Below are 23942 nucleotides of genomic sequence, written 5' to 3' on the forward strand. Positions count from 1 at the left end.
ATAAAGTATTCGCTGAAAGCTGCACTTAAAAGTTAGTTATCAAGCGTCTTACCCACACTTTCAGCGAAGTGTAGGACTGAATCTTAAGTGTCACACTCAGAGCTGAATTACGACATTACTATGTGCCGTAAACGGAATTTTAGGTGATGTAATTTCTGTGTCCATAGAAACGACCAATCACGGAAGGGAATCCCTTGTCTAAGAATAAAGAAATATCTTAGAAATATTTAAGTGGACAATGGGAGTGTATATTTTGACAATAAACTACAAAATAATACAAAACAAACAAACAATATTGGCAATGAATCAAAAATAAATGTTTCATTTTTGTTGCACCTTTCCTGCTTCCTGCTCCCAGACCGTAACAAAGAGGCAGGGGAGACACTTCTCCAGGATGTATGCTCGGGGCAACACCCTTCACTTTACCCGGCAGTGGGTCTCCACAGCGGACGACTTTAGAGTGAATGATGAGTCCGGCGATTAGTTGCAAATCTTGCTTTATTGATTGCTTGCACACAGCCAATCCAACACAAAACAAGCTAGTCCCCGCTCGCACTCACAATACCGCTCCCTCTCTTCTCTCGCCCACACACTCACTGACGTCACTCACCTCACATGCTGTAACCTAGCGCAGTGTTTTTCAACCACTTAGCCGCGGCACACTAGTGTGCCGTGAGATACAGTCTGGTGTGCCGTGGGAGATTATCTCATTTCACCTATTTGGGTTAAAAATATTTTTTGCAAAGCAGTAATTATAATCTGCAAATGATGTGTTGTTGTTGAGTGTCTGTGCTGTCTAGAGCTCGGCAGAGTAACCGTGTAATACTCTTCCATATCAGTAGGTGGCAGCCGGTAGCTAATTGCTTTGTAGATGTCGGAAACAGCGAGAGGCAGTGTGCAGGTAAAAAGGTGTCTAATGCTTAAACCAAAAATAAACAAAAGGTGAGTGCCCCTAAGAAAAGCCATTGAAGCTTAGGGAAGGCTGTGCATAACGAAACTAAAACTGAACTGGCTACAAAGTAAACAAAAACAGAATGCTGGACGACAGCAAAGACTTACTGTGGAGCAAAGACGGCGTCCACAAAGTACATCCGAACATGAATGACAATCAACAATGTCCCCACAGAGAAGGATAAAAACAACTGAAATATTCTTGACTGCTAAAACAAAGTAGATGCGGGAAGAAATGAAACTGCTACAGGAAAATACCAAAAAAAGAGAAAAAACCACCAAAATAGGAGCGCAAGACAAGAACTAAAACACTACACACAGGAAAACCGCAATAAACTCCAAATAAGTCAGGGTGTGATGTGACAGGTGGTGACAGTACACCTACTTTGAGACAAGAGCTATAGTGATGCATGCTTGGTTATGGTTTGAATTCATATCCAACACTTGCGACAACGACTTTTTACTGTCAACTGAGTTTCGTTTTTTAATGATTTCTGGTGTGCCTCTGCATTTTTTCAACGCAAAAAGTGTGCCTTGGCTCAAAAAAGGTTGAACAACACTGACCTAGCGTATGTGTGTGCCACACACATACGCTACTCTCATAACATTTTCTTTCCAATTCATTAATTAGGCAACTAATTTGAAACTGGTGTGGGTGGCTCTATATATACTAGTCCACTGCAGCCACATGCAGAAATCAACAAGGAATCGAAAATTATTAAATCTGTGACAAAAATAATACCTGCTCTGTCTAAACGATACCGTTTGATCAGCTGCTCGTCATCAAACAAAGATGAACTTTCGCGCACGTCTCTCGCCTCAGTGCCATCCCCTGCTGGCAACTCCTAACCACTTAAGACACCTCTGAAGGTCTCTTAAATATCGTGGAGAGTAGGAGTGATTCTTAGACTTAAGAACGTTGATAAAAAGCTTTTATTCTTAAGTTTGAGAGTAGGACTAAATTTCGCAAATTTTCAGGACTTAAGTGTAAAATGGCACTCTAAGAAGCTTGATAAGTACGGCCCCTGGGGCCATACTTATCAAGCTTCTCAGAATTACTCCTAAGAAGTCTGCTAAGAGTTGACTTAAGAGTAAATAAATTATTCGCTGAAAGCTGCACTTAAAAGTTAGTTATCAAGCATCTTACTCACACTTTCAGCGAAGTGTAGGACTGAATCTTAAGTGTCACACTCAGAGCTGAATTACGACATTACTATGTGCCGTAAATGGAATTTTAGGTGACGTAATTTCTGTGTCCATAGAAATGACCAATCACGGAAGGGAATCCGTTGTCTAAGAATAAATAAATATCTTGGAAATATTTAATTGGACAATGGGAGTGTATATTTTGACAATAAACTACAAAATAATACAAAACAAACTAGTCACCGCCGGCACTCACGCTACCGCTCCCTCTCTTCTCTTCTCTCGCCCACACACTCACTGACGTCACTCACCTCACGGCCACATACATACGCTACTGTCATAACATTTTCTTTCCAATTCATTAATTAGGCAACTAATTTAAAACTGGTGTGGGTGGCTCTATATATACTAGCCCACTGCAGCCACATGCAGAAATCAACATGGAATCGAAAAGTATTAAATCTGTGACAAAAATAATACCCGCTCTGTCTAAACGATACCGTTTGATCAGCTGCTCGTCATCAAACAAATCCAGGACATCGTTCGGCTCCCTGAATGTTCGCGCACGTCTCTCTCGCCTCAGTGCCATCCCCTGCTGGCAACTCCTAACCACTTAAGACACCTCTGAAGGTCTCTTAAATATCGTGGAGAGTAGGAGTGATTTTTAGACTTAAGAACGTTGATAAAAAGCTTTTATTCTTAAGTTTGAGAGTAGGACTAAATTTCGAAAATTCTCAGGACTTAAGTGTAAAATGGCACTCTAAGAAGCTTGATAAGTACGGCCCCAGATATCCAAAGTCATGACAAGTCGTTCTCCTCCAAATACAAGACCATTGTATCTTCAATCACCATGAGACGACGTCACTGGAGCGAATGCAGGCTGGCGTGCTTTGCCGCTTACAGAGAAGAGGAGCTTTACGGCCGTGTTTACATTACAGTTGAGTGCATTACTAAAAGACAGAGGCAGGAGGCAGACAGTGGGCAGGAAATCTTTATTATGTTTTTGTCTTTTCTTCCAAACATTTGAAGACACCTTCTCAAACCAATCAAAGTTGTGGCTTCACGTTAAAAGCGATCCTGCCACCTTGTTTACGTATGCAGTACAGATGGGGTATATAGCTATTGGGTGATACCCTTGTGGGTACCATCTAATGGCTAATACACTGTATGTTGTGTTATGTGGATTTTGAAAAAAACTAAACAAAACAAAAAAAAACGGTTGCACTTTATATACTTCTGCCACTTGACAATATTTCTTATTTTTCTTGGCTGCATAAAAATACACCCATTTCTCTCGCTTTTATTTTTGATTTTAACAGTTTGTTCATCTTGAGAATTTATTTTTTTGTTCCTTACTGTTCCGAAAATTAACCCAACCGTTAACCAAATTAATATCTTTACAGTACACCCTAATATGCACTGATCAATGCATAAAGCATTTTTTTTAAAGTATTGTTTCGATATATTCTCAGTAAAAGTAATTGTAATTGTTGTAACAGAATCAAACAACTAGAGTGGTACCTTCAATGTTTTTTCAATTCCTTCCACTCCTCACATTAATCATTTAATATATTTTATAGCAAAGCAAAGTGTACAACTATTTCCAAAGCATGTAATTTCTCATGAATTAAAAAAACGGTTGCACTTTATATACTTCTGCCATTTGACAATATTGAACACTGATTGGTAAATCACACTTTCTCTTTATGTATTGCACTTGTTTTTCAAATTGCTTTCCATTATGTAATTTCAATCTTTTTATGTGCTTTTTATCTTGTGTAATTTTAATTGTGGATGCTAAATGTGCCATAAAAGGACTAAGGATGGAAATTAGCAAGGTGCTAAATCTGGTGCAGCCATCTTTTTAATGTAACTGCACATTTTATTTATTAATTTGAAGGACAAACAAACAAACAAACAAACAAACAGTGTTGGGTTAGTTACTGAAAACCAGTAAGTAGTTACAGTTACTAGTTACTTTATTTCAAAAGTAACACAGTTAATTACACCAAAAAGTAATGCGTTACTGTGAAAAGTACCTATTTAGTTACTTTTTTTTTTTTCTTTTTTTTTTTTAAAAGCTCCCATTAATGCCCTTTCATCCTTCATTTCAGTACTGTTATTGCACTGGAGAATAATACAATGTGTTGATCAACTTGACATGCATTTGCATCACTGAACTCTGCTAAGCAATGTGGTCTACATACAACACACAAAGACAAAGATATGTTTCAAAGGGACAATTTGTTTCAGGCCAGAACAAATTGACAAAACTATTTGAAATAGCTGCAACATAACATACATAAGTAACAAACGGACGGCGTGGCGAAGTTGGTAGAGTGGCTGTGCCAGCAATCGGAGTGTTGCTGGTTACTGGGGTTCAATTCCCACCTTCTCCCTTCCTAGTCATGTCCGTTGTGTCCTTGGGCAAGACACTTCACCCTTTGCCTCTGATGGCTGCTGGTTAGCGCCTTGCATGGCAGCTCCCGCCATCAGTGTGTGAATGTGTGTGTGAATGGGTAAATGTGGAAATAGTGTCAAAGCGCTTTGAGTACCTTGAAGGTAGAAAAGCGCTATACAAGTATAACCCATTTATCATTTATCATTAACAAACAGCATAATAACAACACAGCTGTAAACATGGCTTCTCCTAAGGAAGGCACACATGACATACACAAAGCCTAACCAGGCAGATTTGAATTGTTGTTTTGGGCAGTAGATGGGATCTTTGATCCAAGACACAACTTACATTTAACTAAAATGTTCTTTTCTTTGTGCTCGACAAAAAAAAAAAGTGAGAATATCTCCATGTTAAGACACTCGGGTCAAGTGTCGAGAGCTGCGGCTCCGTTGTTAGTAAACACAGACACGCCCCCCCTCCCCTCCCCTTCCCACTCCCACACCCACACCCAGACACACACAGAGCGTGCCTCCGGCTTGTGACACAAGAACATTCAGAAGGACGACACTGCAGCGCTCCAATAAAACACACTCAGATCTTCTGTTTCTAGCCGATACTACATAAAAAATAACGTAAAATAGCGAGGTAACGCATCATGTAGTAACAGTAACTAAGTTACTGAATATAAAAAATAACGTGTTAGATTACTGGTTACCGCGGAAACTAACGACTTTGTAGTGCGTTAGTCCCAACACTGCAAACAAACACGTCACATTGGCAACAGTAAAAAAATGAAACATGTAGTTCACTATATAATCATGCTTTGATTGTCTGTGATCTTTCTACCTACATAAATGTTAGTAGATTACTTGAGGAATATACTGCAGAGGAAAACATTTTGTGGCAGATTTGTTTAATAACATGCACTGATTGATAGTACTCAAATACAGCATGTTTATCAGGCTGTATATCAAACATTACTGATAAATTAAAAAGGTTAAGACATTGTCATGCAGCAAAACAAATATGATTAACGTGTACAACATGTAATGTACACAATATCAGAAGCATTTATTCAGGTAGACACACACAGGTTAGAGTTAGAGTTTGAGTTTAATTCGAACATGCAAGCATACAACATGATACATCACAATTTCCAGTTTCTCTTTTCAACATGTTCGAAAAGGAGTAGGAAGAAGCAGAGCTTATTTAATCCTACCCCTTTTCTTTACATAACAGTTGCTGAAACTTTTTTATTCACTTCCTGTTCTCAATTTATTCACAATAAACTCCATAGGTAATCACAATAAAAATAAATAAATAAATAATAGTAAGAATTTAATAATAATAATTGGTGAAGAAAGTCATATTTCACATGATGAGATAAGTAAGATTACTTTAAGAATGAATGAATGGATGGGTGAAATAAATTGAGAATGTTTGTCATGGTTCTTCTTCTTTGTACTTTGTAAACACTTTAAGTTTGAAGAGTTTCTTGAAGTGTATCATATTAGTACATTGTTTGATTGCTTTGCTTAATCCATTCCATAATTTAATTCCACATATTGATATACTGAAGGTCTTAAGTGTTGTACATGCGCACAAATGTTCTAAATTACATTTTTTTCTAAGATTATATTTCTCCTCTTTTGTTGAGAAGAATTGTTGTATATTCTTGGGTAGCAGGTTACAGTTTGCTTTGTGCATAATTTTAGCTGTTTGCAAATTCACTATGTCGTGGAATTTCAGTATCTTTGATTCAATAAATAAAGGATTTGTATGTTCTCTATATCCAACATTATGTATTATTCTAACTGATCTTTTTTGTAACACCGTTAATGAATGAAGTGTACTTTTGTAATTATTTCCCCATATTTCTACACAGTAGCTCAGATATGGTAACACTAGTGAGCAGTAGAGAATATGAAGGGATTTTTGGTCTAGAACATGTTTTGCTTTATTCATTATTGACGTGTTTCTTGCAACTTTATGTTTTATATTTTTTACGTGAGATTTCCAGTTCAATTTATCATCAATCATTATACCTACAAATTTGGTTTCATTTACTCTTTCAATTTCTATTCCGTCTATTTGTATTTGTGTTTGACTTTCTCTTCTACTCTTACCAAATAGCATTATTTTAGTTTTACTAAGATTCAACGATAGTCTATTTTTGTCAAACCATCTTTTTAATTTGTCAATTTCTTCTGTTATTATTTGTATTATCTCCTGTGTGTTCTCTCCTGAACAAAATGCTGTTGTATCATCAGCAAATAATACTAACTTTAAATCTTTTGTAACTCTACAAATGTCATTTATATAGAGATTGAATAATTTAGGTCCTAATATTGATCCCTGAGGTACACCACAGGATACATTTAGCGTTGTAGACATGTGTTCGCCTAGCTTCACGTATTGTTTCCTGTTCATTAGATAACTTCTTATCCAGTTTAAGACTAACCCTCTGATGCCATATCGTTCTAGTTTTTTGATTAAAATATTGTGATTAATTGTGTCAAATGCTTTAGTTAGATCCATAAAAACTGCTGCTGCACATTTTTTACTGTCTATTGCATTGGTAATTTCTTCTGTAATTTCAATTAAAGCCATTGAAGTTGAAACATTAGCTCTGTATCCACATTGGTTCTCTTCGAGTATTCTATTTTTATTTATGAAACTCTCTAATCTGTTATTAAACAGTTTTTCAATGATTTTAGAAAATTGTGGAAGTAAAGAAACAGGTCTATAATTTGTAAATTGATGTTTATCTCCAGTCTTATAAATTGGTGCAACTTTAGCTATTTTCATTTTGTTTGGGAATGTACCTGTTTGAAATGATAGATTACTAATATACATTAATGGTCCTGAGATCTCTTCTATAACCTTTTTTATCGTTTCCATATCAATTCCATTACAATCAGTTGAAGTCTTAGATTTACATTTTTTCACGATTGTAACTATTTCCTCCTGTGTCACATTACTGAGGAACATGGAGTTGGGATTTCGCTCTATGGTATCATTATAGTCCTCAATTGGAACTGGGTCTGGAATCCTTTCTTCCAATTTTGGTCCAATATTTACAAAATAATTATTGAAGCTTTCAACTACTTCCTTTATGTTGTCATTGTTTTTATTTCCATCTAAAAAGTATTGAGGGTAGTCCCTCTTTGTGCCATTTTTAGTAATGCTATTGAGGATGCCCCATGTTGCTCTCATATTATATTTGTTCCTGTCCAATAATTCACTGTAATATTCTTTTCTACATGATCGTAGTATGTCTGTTAACTTGTTTTTATACTTTTTGTACTTAATTTCTGCCTCTATAGTTCGTTGTGCTATAAATTCTCTATATAGTGTATTCTTCTTCTTACAAGCATTTTTTAATCCTTTTGTCATCCATGGTTGATTATTATTTTTCTGTTTATTACTAAGTTGTATCCATGGACAATGTTTGTCATAAAGTATTATGAACTTGTTTAAGAAATGTTCATATGCTTCATCAACCTCTTTTTCATTGTACACATTGTCCCAATCTTGCTTTTGTAGCTCAATTTTGAAAGCAGTCATCCTCTTCTCTGTGCACAGTCTTCGAAATGTCCTTTTGTCTTCCATGTTCTTCTTGTAGTGTCCATCATATATTGTAAAAACTGGCAGATGATCACTAACGTCGCTTATAAGTAGACCACTTGTAGTGTTATTGTCAAACTCATTGGTAAAAATATTATCAATAAGCGTGGCACAGTGTGCTGTGATTCTACTTGGCTTTGTGATTTTAGGATATAAACTGATGCTGTACATTGTATCAATGAAGTCATCAATAGACTTTTGCTTGTTAGGGTTCAATAAGTCAATATTAGAGTCACCACATAAGAACATTATTCTTTGACCATTGTCCATGTAAGTAGCCTTGATCCATTCTTCAAATGTTTCTATACTTGACTTAGGTGATCTATATATACAACTGAAGAAAATGTTTTTGCTTTTTTCCTGACATATTTCAATGGTTATACATTCTAAGATATTATCTATAGCAAATGACATGTTTTTTACCACTTTGTAGTTCAGGTTCTTCCTCACGTACACAGCTACTCCTCCTCCATTTTTATTGGTTCTTTTGATGTAATTTAGTTCATATCCCTCCAGATCAAAATCTATTCCTTTTTTATCATCAATCCATGTTTCTGTGACAGCAATCACTTTGAAGGGTTCGTTGATGTGTTCCAAAAAGTTCTTAATGTTGTTGTAGTTTGCATACAAGCTTCTGCTATTAAAATGAATAATTGACAATTTGTTATCACATTCAATGTTGCTATTATATTGATCATCTGTATAATAAAAACAATTATTACTGATGTGGGAGAAAAAAATTGTATCTGGATCTATATCATTTTCCAAATCCTGGTTTTTGTAATCTTTGTTGCAGAAATTTTTTAGTTCCGTATTTTCTTGTTCAACAATCTTTGATGTTGTTTCAATAATCTCAATAAGTGTAGGTGGATGCAATCCTGAATCTAGGTCCTCTTGTTTAGTCGTCCCTTGGAACATAGTAGTGTCGATGCTGAATTTAGGTGCTTGTTTTCTGTCAGAGTCCATTATCATCGTTGTTGTGGTAGCTGTGTAAACTTTAAAAATTGTCCAGGTCCTTGATGTCATGGACAAAAATTACTCTTGCTTCTGGACTTCCATTCAGCTTGATGTAGATTTTACAGTTGGTGCTCCAAGTTCCCTGGATTTTTCCCTGCCTTCTCAAGTCGCGTGCTTTCTTGGCGATTCCAGCATTGCGTTTTGTGAGATGCTCATTCATGTACACATTTGTTCCCTTCAGCTTCTTTCCCTGTCTCAGCAATGCCATTTTAGATTTTCTGTTTACGAGTTTCACGAGCACGACTGGAGTGGCGTTGTTGTTTCTTCCGTTCAGTGGGATGCATGTTTCGATGGTATTAATGTCAATTTCAATTTCTTTTGATTGCAGAAAGTTGACCACTTGCTGTTCTGCTGAGACCATATCCATTTCATCAGGTTCACCTTCATTATTCACAGCTTTCGCATAGGATCTTGGTTTAATTCGGTGCCCTGTCACAGTGATATCATTCATTCGTTTGTCTTGATCCATTTCATCTATGATATTCCTCAACATGTTGTTGTCTTCTTGAAGGGTCTTCATTCATTCCCCATTTCAGTGGCTTCATTATTTCTTCTGTTGTTCTGAGATTGCAGATTTTCTATATTTTCCTGCAGACTTTTCACATCTTGTTTGTGTTCTGTTGTTACTTTTCTCAGATATTCTTTCAATTCTTTCATTTCTTCTTTCATTTCTTTCATTTCTTTTTTCATTTCTTTCATTTCTTCTTTCATTTCTTCTTTCATTTCTTTCATTTCTTTTGTCATTTCTTTCATTTCTTCTTTCATTTCTTTCATTTCTTTTTTAATTTCTTTCATTTCTTCTTTCACTTCTTTCATTTCTTTTTTAATTTCTTTCATTTCTTCTTTCATTTCTTTATGTTTTTGTAGTATCACTTCTTGATTCCCATCATGTCCTGTGTCCAACCTCAAATCTTGTTCCCAGTTGTGTTCTGTAACAGCTGACCCCGAAGGTTTCGGGATTTCAATCTTTCCTTTACCTTTTTGCATCGCGGCAGTCACTGACGTCACTGCCTCTTGCTTGTGTCTTAACGGCAGTTGCTTCTTTAGCGACTTGCGGCACTTTAACTTGTTTTTTCCAACAATTTCGTATCTTGCGCCGTTCAGAGATCAATTTGAGGTGTCAGCCTGTCAACTTATATCACTCTGCGATGTCGGGATCACTTTAAAACAGCTGTAAACTCGCCGTAGCTTTTGGTTGCTAGGCAACCGCTTTGAACTGCGGCAAGGCGCCTTTGGCTTGAGTCTAACGGCTCTCCCAACTCGCCTTCTTTCAGCGTATCAGTGCCTCTCAACTGACCAAAATCAGATTGAAGATGCCAGGGTACTCTCCTGTGGCTGTGATCGCAAATCAGTGGACAAAATCTTCAGATTTAACAAAAAACTCCGGTAGCAAGTGCGGAGCCTTTCTCTTTTGCGTCCTTTCTCATTGACAGGAAGTGACGTCAGGTAGTACCACATTTTACATTACCAAACATCTTTGACAATCAAACCATGATCGTAACAATCTTCATTTTATGTTATTAATGCGTGCAACTGGTATCTAAACATGGAACAGTAGCTCCTCCTTTGAATTCAAGGGCTTCTACAGCAGGAATAAAAATGATTTATTCCTACAAATGACAACATCTTGTGAGATACCAAGGCACTGCAGATATTTTTTTAAATCCTCATTAAAAGTGTGATTTATAAACTCTGCAAGTATGAATAAATGGGAACAAACCTGGAAACCTTTACTGACATATATTAAATCATAATTTAGACACTTAAGAATGAAACAAACAAAAAAACTGCCATCTTTTTTGAAGTTGTATTCCTTTTTTATTATCTTTATTATTTTCTGTATTGATCCTACACTATTATTGTTTTTTTTTTTGTTACTTCTGATATGGCCTTCCCACGGTTTACTTGCTTATTTATTTATTTATTTTTTGTGACTTTTTATTTTGTATTGTTTTACATCTGATCAACTTCTGTGACTTTCCTTTTCTTTTTTAAGTGTGAACGGTGGAGAGGCCCTCGAGAGGTGATCTTGGGATCACTTCCTGAGGATCCTTGATGCCGAGGAATGTTCATCCATCTTGCTATGGTCTGGATAGCCTGCTGATCCTGAGCCAGAGCGGGATGGATGGATAAATATATACAATATCTGGGTATCTTTTCTAATAATGTTTATACTGTAAACCTTTAATTGTTAAAGTTTAAGTGCACCTCTCTCCTCAAGTGTGCATGTGAGTGGGTATGAGTGGATGTGTGATTGTATGAAGATTTTGCGTGACCAAAGTATCACTGTTAAATGTGATTTTAACTGTAAAATTCAATAAAAATATTTGAAAAAAAAAAAGTGTGTTTATGTCCTTTTTGTGTTGAGCTGTTTAAAAAAAGCATATAGTGTTTAAAAAACATTTCATTAAAGCGAGTTAAAATCAAATTGTGTAATCAAACATGTATAAATAATCGGTTGACCAGTTTACTAATCGAAAAAATAATCGACTAGTCGACTATTACCCACTCGACATCCATTGCTTTCGGTCTCCCCTAGAGGGGGGGGGGGGGGGGGGTTACCCACATATGCGGTCCTCTCCAAGGTTTCTCATTGTCATTCACATCGACGTCCCACTGGGGTGAGTTTTTCCTTGCCCTTATGTGGGCTCTGTACCGAGGATGTCGTTGTGGCTTGTGCAGCCCTTTGAGACACTTGTGATTTAGGGCTATATAAATAAACATTGACATTGATTAAAATTGTCGTTAGTTGTAGACTTAATGTAATGAATAAAATATTACAATGGTGGTGGAAGATTCTAGGTTACCATTATCCATCCATCTAATTTCTACAGCTTGTCCCTCTGGACTGGCGCTTATCTCAGCTGCACTCGAGCAGAATACATGGTATACCCTGGACAAGTCGCCACCTCGTTGCAGGGCCAGGTTACCATTATTACCTGAATAAATCTTAACCTCAAATGCAGACATGTGGAGGTAGATGAACTACTATAGCAGCAAAACTGCTCTGTTAGCAGCTATTCCAACTCCGCCATCGGTTTCTAGTGTGTATTATCTTTTTTAACAGGCACGTGGCAGACAAAAGGACCTAAGCAAAGACAAATCCTTCACATTGTTAAGGCTTTAAAAAGATACATGGCACCCATTGATAATAGAGACAATGCGCTACACAATGCACTGCTGCATAACTTTATCGATATATTGTTGAGTGGGAGGATCTGGCGGGAGAGATTAGTTATGTTGGAAAGGTTAACTTGTGCATCATTTTAGACTTGGAATTTATTAATCTGGTATGTACTAATTAGAACTGCTCCACTATTACACCCATGTTTTCTTTGCTTTTGTTGATAGGTGCAGGGAGTTGAATATGTATGATGAAGTAGGTTTCCCAAAGCCAGAGTTAGAAAAGTTAAAGGGTTTCAATGGCTTTTTTTTTTGTTTTTTTTTTGCGAAAGCTCAAGCAGCCTTGCTAATTAACTTATTTTGATTTTACCCTGGTGCTCTACAGTGAAACTTTTCAATAAGAGCGTCAGCTGACATTGCGTTGCATTTTTACATGTCATCTGTGGCTCATGTATGGCTTCAGATGCAAATGAATAAAGGAGAGACCCTTCCTTCTGTCAGCATTTAATTGAAAGATACCTGAAGGTATGGAACCATGTCATTGTTGTATTTAGCAGTTATGCAAGTTTAAGATATAATACAGTGTGTAGCATCACGCTGCACCATAGGACTGTCGGTCTAATCGATAAAAATTAATGAATCACACATATTCCAGCAATCAGATCTTTCTCACGGTTGTAATCCATTAAACTGCAAAAGCTTGTTTGTGAACACGGAGCATTGATCCATCATCGACTACTGTGCTGTTCCAACATGCTGCTGGTGAATGGAAACAAGGGCGGCCATTTTGTATGAAGAATGACAACCTGCTAATTATTAGGGTTAGTCCTTTATATAATAGTAGTACAAACTACATGTAAAATGCCCTTTAACTTGTGCAAATTGAAATACAACCAACATGTTCACGGGAAAAATAAATCCACTACAAAAGTATTAGTTTACTTAAATGTTTTGTTTTAGACTTAGACTTAGTCAAACTTTATTTATCCACAAGGGAAATCATTCCACACTGTAGCTCAGTTTCAAAGGATGGAAAGGGTAATGATGGAAAGGATAATGCAGGTATTAAGTAGACTAAAATTGCACCATAGTAGCAATATAAAATATAACATATATGTAATATTTACATGTTGGGAGAGTGGCCGTGCCAGCAACCTGAGGGTTCTTGGTTCGATCCCCACCTTCTACCAACCTCGTCAAGTCCGTTGTGTCTTTGAGCAAGACACTTCACCCTTGCTCCTGATGGGTCATGGTTAGGGCGTTGCATGGCTGCTCCCGCCATCAGTGTGGGAATGTGTGTGTGAATGGGTGAATGTGGAAATAGTGTCAAAGCACTTTGAGTACCTTGAAGGTAGAAAAGCGCTATACAGCTATAACCCAATTACCCTTTACCATATAATATATACTGATATATTATATTATATTTTTATATAATATATACAATATATAACAAAAAAATGAAATAATTCAATTACTTTTTTGGTTAAGTAAAGAGTCTCTCATGGACACACCTGTTTGTTTTGTCTAATCTTGAACGGGTTTTTGCTGAAAACAAAGTTTTGCTGTACTTGTGCAAGACAATAAAGACCTATCTATCTATCTATCTATAATAATTAATTCCTTTTTAAATGTAATTTTCAGAACCCTGGTAGCAACAGTAATGTGATGTTGAGTTCAAACTATACACTTGTTGTTTAAAATACCAATATAAATCATATATAGCCATTCGGCCTAAAAATAACGGGATATCAATTTTATAATATATTCCAGACTGATTTAAATCCTAATTTCATTTGGAACTTTTAATAAATAGTATTTCAAAGTCATAATGATTAATTGAATAACTATATTTAATTAATTACAAACACACACACCATAACAGCACAATTGGAACATTAAACATGCCTTTTAAACAGAAAAACAGACTTTTAGATTAAAAGTATTGCGTAGAAAAATATCATTGAATGTATTACAAACCACTACAGGAAATGTATGAAGTAACGTACGAATATTACAATATTAGTATATACATTTTGGATTAGATTAAATTTGGATATTAAAAATATTGTGATTTTAACTCCTTGTATATCAGAATCATCCATCCATCCACCCATTTTCTACTACATGTCCCTTTTTGGGGTCGCGGGGGGCACTGGAGCCTATCTCAGCTGCATTCGGGCGGAAGGCGGGGTACACCCTGGACAAGTCGCCACCTCATCACAGGGCCAACACAGATAGACAGACAACATTCACACTCACATTCACACACAAGGGCCAATTTAGTGTTGCCAATCAACTTATCCCCAGGTGCATGTTTTTGGAGGTGGGAGGAAGCCGGAGTACCCGGAGGGAACCCACGCAGTCACGGGGAGAACATGCAAACTCCACACAGAAAGATCCCGAGCCCGGGACCTTCGTATTGTGAGGCACATGCACTAACCCCTGTTTCACCGTGCTGATATCAGAATCAGAAATACTTTAAAACTTTAATAATCCACGAGGGGAAATTAAGATTTTCAGCACAATGCCATTCAAGAGCAGACAAAACATTACAGGGAGACAGAACAGGATCGCAATCGATATCTTTTTTTGGTAGCACTTTAGTACGGGGAACATATGAACCATTATTTAGTTGCCTAGTAACATGCAAATTAGTAACATATTAGCTGTTAATTAGTCATTAATAAATACTTATTAATGTCTTGTTCTGCATGACCTTATTATACAACCAGTAAGCCATTAACTAAGTCTTCCCTAACCCTAACCCCAACCCCAACCCTAACTCTAACCCTGACCCTGACCCTAACCCTATGTTAATAAGCAACTAATTAATGGTTCATATGTTCCCCATACTAAAGTGTTACCTTTTTTTATATACCACAGGTAGATTTTATACTTTTTTTTTTTTTTTTACTACATATGAATGTAATATTATTAGATTTGACTAATTATATTGCATCATATTAATATATTAATATATATATATATATATATATATATATATATATATATATATATATATATATATATATATATATATATATATATATATATATATATATATATATATATATATATATATATATATATATATATATTTAAAAAAAAAAAAAAAAAAATTTACTATTTTTTTTATCACTTTGTGCCCTGGGTCGGAGTCATTGCAGTCGTGGCCTGTCATCATGCAGCTCCTTGTGCACTCGATTCCTTAAAATAATGTTTTCTCTCCTCAGCCACCACATATGCTTTTACATGACTTTTATTATGTGTGTGGCGCAGGGAAATAGGAGAGTGTGGGGGTTTACTTTTTGAGCCTGGGATTACGTAATGAGGGCATGAGGCACATATTTTAAATGTTTTAAAATGTAAAGCACTTTGTGCCACAATTTTATAAGTAAAACAAGTGATATACAAACAAAGTTTGATTTGAATAATGTACATACAGGGCATGGCTCGGTTGGTAGCCAGCAACTTGAGGGTTCCAGGTTTGATCCCCGCTTCCGCCATCCTAGTCACTGCTGTTGTGTCCCTGGGCAAGATACTTTACCCACCTGCTCCCAACTAATGGAGGGGATGCTTGTATATAAGATATTTGCTTGCAATTTAAAACATAACAATTACCAGTGTCACGTGAGGGGTGCGCTTGCTGCGCGGTTGTTCTTCCAATGCAAAGGAATGGCTCCGGACGACAGGCGTAAGGTAAGAGATGATTTATTTCTCATAAAACAGCGAACTACCAAAAAGCAGGCAAAACAACAAAAAGGCAAGCGTGCCTAAAACACATGAAGTCAATTACTTAGCATGGACTAGGACATGGCATAATCAAAAACTTACTTGGCATGAACGCGTGACAAACACAACGAAAGCAGGACGAGTGACTGGCAAGGGCAACTTAAATAATGCCTCTGATTAGCGCTCGGGAAGCAGGTGAGCGGGCGAGCACTAATCAGAGACAGGTGAACACAATAAGTCGCCATGGTGACAAAAGCAAACAAGGAAGCCTAAACGGGAACTAAAGAAGTCCAAAACTAACAGAACATAACTAAACAAAACATGATCCGGACCACGGATCATGACAGTACCCCCTCCTCAAGGACAGATACAAGATGTCCATAAAAAAAACAAGCAGGGTCAAAAGTCACGGGAGGGTGGAGGGAGGACTTGGCGGTGGGTCGCCAGGCCAAGTGTCCCCGAATCCACCGAGGCAAAGTCAAGTGGCGGCGGTGAGTGGAACGCCGCTGCAGCCGGCGAGGCGGGCAACCAGGGAATGGCCACATTCGTGGCCGACGGGGATGTGGGCGCACTTGGCGAGGCGGACGACCAGGGAGCGGCCACATCCGTGGTCGACGGGGAGGTGGGCGCGTCGGCGCCGTCATGGCAGGCTTGGACGCAGCGGACAAGGCAGGCGTGGACGCCGCAGTGGATGAGACAGGCGTGGTAGCAGGCACCGGCGGCGAGTCAGGCGTGTTAGCAGGCATTGGCGGCGAGTCAGGCGTGGCAGCAGGCGTGGCAGCAGGCACTGGCGGCGAGTCAGGCGTGGCAGCAGGCACCGGCGACGAGTCAGGCGTGGCAGCAGGCATCGGCGGCGAGTCAGGCGTGGCAGCAGGCACCGGCGACGAAGCTTGGCGAGGAGCAGGCACCGGCGTCTGGCGAGGAGCAGGCACCGGCGTCTGGCGTGGTGCAGGCACAGGCGTCTGGCGTGGTGCAGGCACAGGCGTCTGGCGTGGTGCAGGCACAGGCGTCTGGCGTGGTGCAGGCACAGGCGTCTGGCGTGGTGCAGGTACAGGAGATGTTGGCGTTTGCAAGCCCACCGGAGATGATGGTGGCCATGAGCATGGCGGAGGCGGTCTAGCTGGGGGTCGCGGCCTGGCATGCCGAAAGACTGGTGGTGGCGGCCGGGATGGAGGTTGCTGCCTGGTTGGGCGCAGCTGAGCCACCCCACCAGCACAGCCGCCCGCCCCAGCCCCCCCCTGAAGGGGCGGATACCAGACGCGCTCCATGCGGCCTGGAACAGTCTTTAAGGGTGGGTGGCGGGAGGTCAGGAGGGTGGTAGAAGCCTCCCCTTTAAACTGTCCAAATTGTCTTTTTGTATTCCCCACCTGCTTTTGCGTGGGTGAACAAAAAGAAAATGTCTGTGACTTGGGCGGGGCTTGAATTTTCGAGGGCAAAACAGAATTAGGAAAAAAAAATTCTTGGCCCATGACGTCATCAGCAGGCGGCGGCGTGACGTTATCAGCCCGGGTCTCCTGCAGCTGACTGGAAGCCCAATCCATGAACTGCTTGGCGAAATCATGAATCGGATTACCTAACTTTGGCGGCGAGGAATACTGGTCTGGATGCCACTTGCTTCGGTCCGGGGGAGGAGCTTGCGGGAGTGACGCGTTCTGACGGCGAGGCGAAGCCCTTCTGGACAGCTTCCGCCTTTGCCGGTGCGTCCGGTACTGCTGTGTAGCGGCGATGTCTTCGCACCAGAGGGAGTCGATGGGGATAAGGGAGCCTCCAGGTCCCCACATAAGGTTCGACCTCTCCTCCGTAGAATAGCGAAGCGTCTCTACTTCCATCGTTCGGAACATCATGCGCGTACCTTCATCCATCTCCTTGTGGTCCGTTTGCGGAAGAATAGATGCTGCTTTCGTTCTGTCAAGTGAGGGGTGCGCTTGCTGCACGGTTGTTCTTCCAATGCAAAGGAAAAGCTCCGGACGACAGGCGTAAGGTAAGAGATGATTTATTTCTCATAAAACAGCGAACTACCAAAAAGCAGGCAAAACAACAAAAAGGCAAGCGTGCCTAAAACACCTGAAGTCAATTACTTAGCATGGACTAGGACATGGCATAATCAAAAACTTACTTGGCTTGAACGTGTGACAAACACAACGAAAGCAGGACGAGTGACTGGCAAGGGCAACTTAAATAATGCCTCTGATTAGCGCTCGGGAAGCAGGTGAGCGGGCGAGCACTAATCAGAGACAGGTGAACACAATAAGTCGCCATGGTGACAAAAGCAAACAAGGAAGCCTAAACGGGAACTAAAGAAGTCCAAAACTAACAGAACATAACTAAACAAAACATGATCCGGACCACGGATCATGACAACCAGTAGCTGAGAGATAACTCTTGTTAAAAACAATCTTAAGCGGAGCACTCTTAAATTGAGGGACCATTTGTGTCCTGTCATTTTTCAATCTGTTAATACAATGCAATGACAATTAGGACATTGCAAATTGTAATTAATCATGATTAATTTTATCTTTATTATGATTAAACATTTTAATCATTTGACCGCACTAATATTACTATTATTTTCAAAAGAACATATTGTTTAAAATGCCAAATATGATTATTATTATTATTATTATTATTATTATTATTATTATTATTATTATTATTATTATTATTATTATTATTATTATTATTATTATTACCGTATTTCCTTGAATAGCCGCAGGGGCGTTAATTAATTTAAAACCTCCTGTCACACCTGCGTTTACCGGAAACCGGCGGGATGGCCGTGCATGCGGTAATAATTTTAAAACCTCTTCTCACTCCGGCGTTTACCAAAAGGAATCCATAAAATTTAGGCGTGCGCTTTGAGTGTGATGTAAGCATACCATCATGAAAAGCACATTTAATTTAAAAAAACGTTATTATGGTCTTACCTGTACTTATAAATGGAGTCCATTTGCAGCTCCTTCTGACCAAAAGCATCGATAACTTGTTTATAGAAGTCTTCCTTATTTTCTTTCTTCAGTTTTAAAAGTCTCTGTTTCGATGGAGATATTCCTTTAATTATTACATCCTGCTTCCATTGAAAGTCCAGTTTAGAAAACTGTTTTATTTTAGATACCGGTATGAAATCCTTGTTAAAAGAAAAAAAAATCTCTTGCTGCGTGTGTTCACTTCTTCTGCAGTACCGGAAGTCGCAAGAAGGATCACTAGCGCGGCAGCGCCCTCTACCACCAGGAGGAGGGAGTCATTTAATGACTTATACAGTATTTCACACACGCAGCTACGGTATATTAATAAAACATAGCTGCTTACTGTTCTCTTTAGCATACTGTACCGGTATTCAATAGCTTGGACCTTAAATCCTACTGAAAAGCTCTGTATCTTTTTTCCTTTGTGCGATTGTAAACTACTGAAAGCAGCTTCCTTTTTTTTTTTTTTTTTTTTAAAGTTTTATTTATACATTTCAACATTTCAACAATCAAATAAGTACAAAAGTAGTACAAAACAGTACAAAAAGAATACAAAGCAGCGCCAGGGGGTTATAAATTCAAAGTAACTAAAATAGAATGCAAAAAAACATATATATAATATAAACAAAGTGCAAAGCCATAGGCTCACTCAATCTGAAAGCAGCTTCCTCCATTTTGAAAATGAGGACAAATGCGTCACTCGTGACGTAACGAATTTGACCCGGTGGAAGTTCTAGCCATATGTTAAATATTTTGCGAAACGAGTTTGACCCGGCGAAAATTATAGACATGCGATAATAAAATTAATATTTTGCGAAACGAATTTGATCCAGCTTCAATAATAAACCGGCGATAAGGCCAAGCATGCGTTAATTATTTTGAAAAACGAGTTTGACCCGGCAGTAATTCTAGACGTGCGAATACTATATTCCCTGCGCCAATTCAAGGAAATACGGTATATATTATTATTTGTTCACTGTTCTGTTACAGAGAACAAGGAAATTGGATAAAATTGCTATGGTATGAAAAAAGGTAGGATGGAATAAGCTCTGCTTCTTCCTACTCCTTTTCGGACGTGCTGTAATGAAACAACTGGAAATGTGTGATGCATTACATTGTATCGTATGTATGTTTGAAATAAACTGAAACTGAACTGAACTGAATTGAACTGAAATAAAAGGAGGTTGACCAGAATCCTGAAAGAGATTGTGTCTAACTGTGGAGGCTGCAAAACAAAATGAAAAAACCTCATGAATCACTAAATAAAACTAAAATTTAAAGCAACTTCAACTTTGAACTGAAGTGTTGAGTACACAACTGACAGTCTGCACGAGTGTGCTTGAACGCCTCCTCAGCCAAGTCACTCCTGAGGCCCTCACATCTAATATGGTCACACACACACCTTTTAACTAGCAGCTCTGCCCTGAGAGACAAACATTTCTGGACTACAACACATCTCATCTCTGGCCGAGCTTGCAATGTTTTAACTGGCTCACCACTAAAATTGCTATAACTATTGTAGCATGCCAAAAGAAACTCATAATTATATTTCACATTATTTTGTCGTTTATCTTTGTGAAGGAGAAACACGCGTCTACATTCCACGCTGCAAATGTTTTCAGAAATGGAACAAAGCAGTGGTTAAGTACAGAGAGAAAAGGATCATTCAGAAGGAGTTTTTTCATCAGATTTTTTTTAAAAGAAGGTATTTCAAATAATTACAGTACACAGAATGTAGAATGCAGGATAAATCAATGATTCAAAATTATGAGTCTGGTTGAAACTTATTTTAGATTATTGTATGTTTGATCTTTTTTCAGCAACGATAATCAAATACATGGGATATCCTGCAATCCAATAAAGGCACTACGGTACAAACTTAACAAATCCATCCAGGAAAGCATTGATGATAACTGAATAGAAATATCCAGACACTGATTAAACAACCACAAGATGAAGATAATTTGTAAGCCATCTACATAATGAAGAGGGCCACAGTTTCAAGCGCCCAAGGTCTCAGGGGCCGAACATCAAAAAATGTGGATGTTTCTTTAGAAAGTGCCTCCGCAGGTTATATTCCTTCGAGACTGTGCTTACTTATTTACATAGTAAACACATCAGCTTTCACATTGCATCGTCAATAAATTCATTATTCTGCCCTTGCGACTCATTTCCAGCATGTGCAGCTAGACAGATAGTTAACAGCATTAGGAAACAGAAGCTAAGTTTTGGTGATGATTGATGTTCCTTCTTTTGAATATTTATTTTCCCTCTGTTTTGTTTCTTTATACGCCTTCCTTTATTTAGGTTTGTTAAAGTTAAAGTACCAACGATAGTTACACACACACAATATGTGGCGAAATTATCCTCTGCATTTTACAAACCCCGTTTCCATATGAGTTGGGAAATTGTGTTAGATGTAAATATAAACCGAATACAATGATTTGCAAATCCTTTTCAACCCATATTCAATTGAATGCACTACAAAGACAAGATATTTGATGTTCAAACTCATAAACTTTATTTTTATTTTTATTTTGCAAATAATAATTAATTTCATGGCTGCAACACGTGCCAAAGTAGTTGGGAAAGGCCATGTTCACCACTGTGTTACATGGCCTTTCCTTCTAACAACACTCAGTAAACGTTTGGGAACAGAGGAGACACATTTTTTAAGCTTCTCAGGTAGAATTATTTCCCATTCTTGCTTGATGTACAGCTTAAATTGTCTCCGTTGTGGTATTTTAGGCTTCACAATGTGCCACACATTTTCAATGGGAGACAGGTCTGGACTACAGGAAGGCCTGTCTAGTACCCGCACTCTTTTACTATGAAGCCACGTTGATGTAACACGTGGCTTGGCATTGTCTTGCTGAAATAAGCAGGGGCGTCCATGGTAGCGTTGCTTGGATGGCAACATATGTTGCTCCAAAACCTGTATGTACCTTTCAGCATTAATGGAGCCTTCACAGATGTGTAAGTTGCCCATGCCTTGGGCACTAATACACCCCCACACCATCACAGATGCTGACTTTTCAACTTTGCGCCTATAACAATCCGGATGGTTCTTTTCCTCTTTGGTCCGGAGGACACAACGTCCACAGTTTCCAAAAACAATTTGAAATGTGGACTCGTCAGACCACAGAACACTTTTCCACTTTGTATCTTAGATGAGCTCAGGCCCAGCGAAGCCGACGGCGTTTCTGGGTGTTGTTGATAAACGGACGAAAACAATACAAAAGATATCACAAATGTTACGGTACAGCGGGGGAAGAAGACGGCACAGAATCAAGGACGTAGTTTAGCTTTATTTATTATAATAAACAATTCGATGACGTGAGTAACTAATCCAAATAGGTGTGGTGTGCGACTATGTGTAGTGATTAGCTGAGTGTTCGCCAAAAGTGTTGAGCGAGAGGTGGAAGTCCAAGGGGGAAAGGCAGGCTCGTCCAAGTCCGTGTCCAGGTGGGAGGTCGAGATCCAAAAAGGGGCAGCCAAGAAACCAGAGGGGAATACCGGGAGACGAGACACACAGCTCGTCGTCAGGGAACAGAGGAATGCTGCTGGAACGACACAGGAACACAAGACAAATGAAACATGGAGGAGGAGAAAACACAGCGAGAGAGAGAGAGTGAGCCTATAGCTAGACACGAGTTGGCTTACTGTACGGAACAGGTCGCTATGTTCTGGCCCGGAACACAGGTTTGCTCTGGCTTAATAAGCCAAGGGAGCTCATCAGCGACAAGTGTGTTGAGTACTGACTGATTGCAGATTGAATTCAGCCGCAGTGGTGCGCGCTTAGACTTAGGCTCAGCGCAGCGGACAGATTAACATGCACTGGAGTGCGCACAGGTCGTGACAACAAAGTCAGCAATTTAAATACATTCATACTTTATTGTCCTGTCGCTGTTAAAAATCGGATTATCCCAATTTATTTAAAATTTTTTCAGCTTCGATAGTGCCATCTTCTTCTACTCACTCACTGCTGCTTCATTGTGACACATATGCTTCGCTGCTTCCCCCTGCGTGGTGGTGGGAGTACTGCATACACAAGCAACCCTGTTTTTGAATGGTTTCATCAAGCCTATTTGGGTGTTGTTCGGCGGGCCAAATTAAAAGCTTTGGCGGGCCGGATGTGGCCCGCTGGCCGCCAGTTAAAGAGGGCTGTTGTAAGTAATAATGGTCTTTTCAAATGGAGTGGAATAATCTTGGCTATTTTTGGAAAAAAAAAATGTTGCTATGGGCTGCATGTAAGATTCTATTTGGAAGCATAACAATATTAATTTGAAATATTTCACACCTGCAGTTGCCTTGCAAGGTGTTTGTAGCTACCACTTAACATGCCAGCGCCTCCGAATAAAGTGAAGCCCAAGGATATTCAGGGTGTCTCTATAAATTCTGTGTCCCATGAAATAAAATCATATTAGCCAACTTCTTGGCTAATGGCCCCAAACATCTACTATACAGGTGAGAGGTATGATTTATAATCTACATCATTTACAAACTCAGTGGTGATTCAGCAGCAGCAGCCATGGTTATGAAAACCACGTTCCCTAGGTGTCGGGTGTTCTCATCCTCACCGCGGTTACCCGAAAAGGTCACCAAACAACAGATTGGGTTTTTCATCATTAACCGCGTTGCTCAGTCACAACAAGAAGAAGCTCTTACAATAACAATGTTGCATGGTCATGGCATATACTGTAAATGGAGATTTTTCATTGTTTTTGGAGAGGGCTTCAAGACTCCCCTTTACCTGCATTGTTCATAAAAGACAAATATATGTGTGTTCTTGTCTCACATCAAGATTGTGAATGATAAGTAAAACTAAAAAAAAAAACGGGAAGTACCCCTTTAAGCAAGCTGAAGTGTCTCTGACCATCTCCTGGAGAAAAGCCAAAATTGAGAACTCTTTTTTTTTTTTCATAATGACTTCAGGTCTACCATAGCTCAGGGTCACAAGAGCCTCTGGTAGAAGCCATAGC

The 23942-nt window shown here is 38.9% G+C and overlaps 1 protein-coding gene across 2 annotated transcripts in view; it reads left to right on the forward strand.

The window, feature by feature from the left end:
* gabra3 (gamma-aminobutyric acid type A receptor subunit alpha3) overlaps positions 1-23942 on the forward strand; it is a 311418-nt gene that overhangs the window by 157082 nt on the left and 130394 nt on the right. The gene's annotated exons all lie outside the window — the stretch shown is intronic.

Source organism: Entelurus aequoreus, linkage group LG05, assembly GCF_033978785.1.
Source record: "Entelurus aequoreus isolate RoL-2023_Sb linkage group LG05, RoL_Eaeq_v1.1, whole genome shotgun sequence".
Lineage (NCBI taxonomy): Eukaryota > Metazoa > Chordata > Actinopteri > Syngnathiformes > Syngnathidae > Entelurus > Entelurus aequoreus.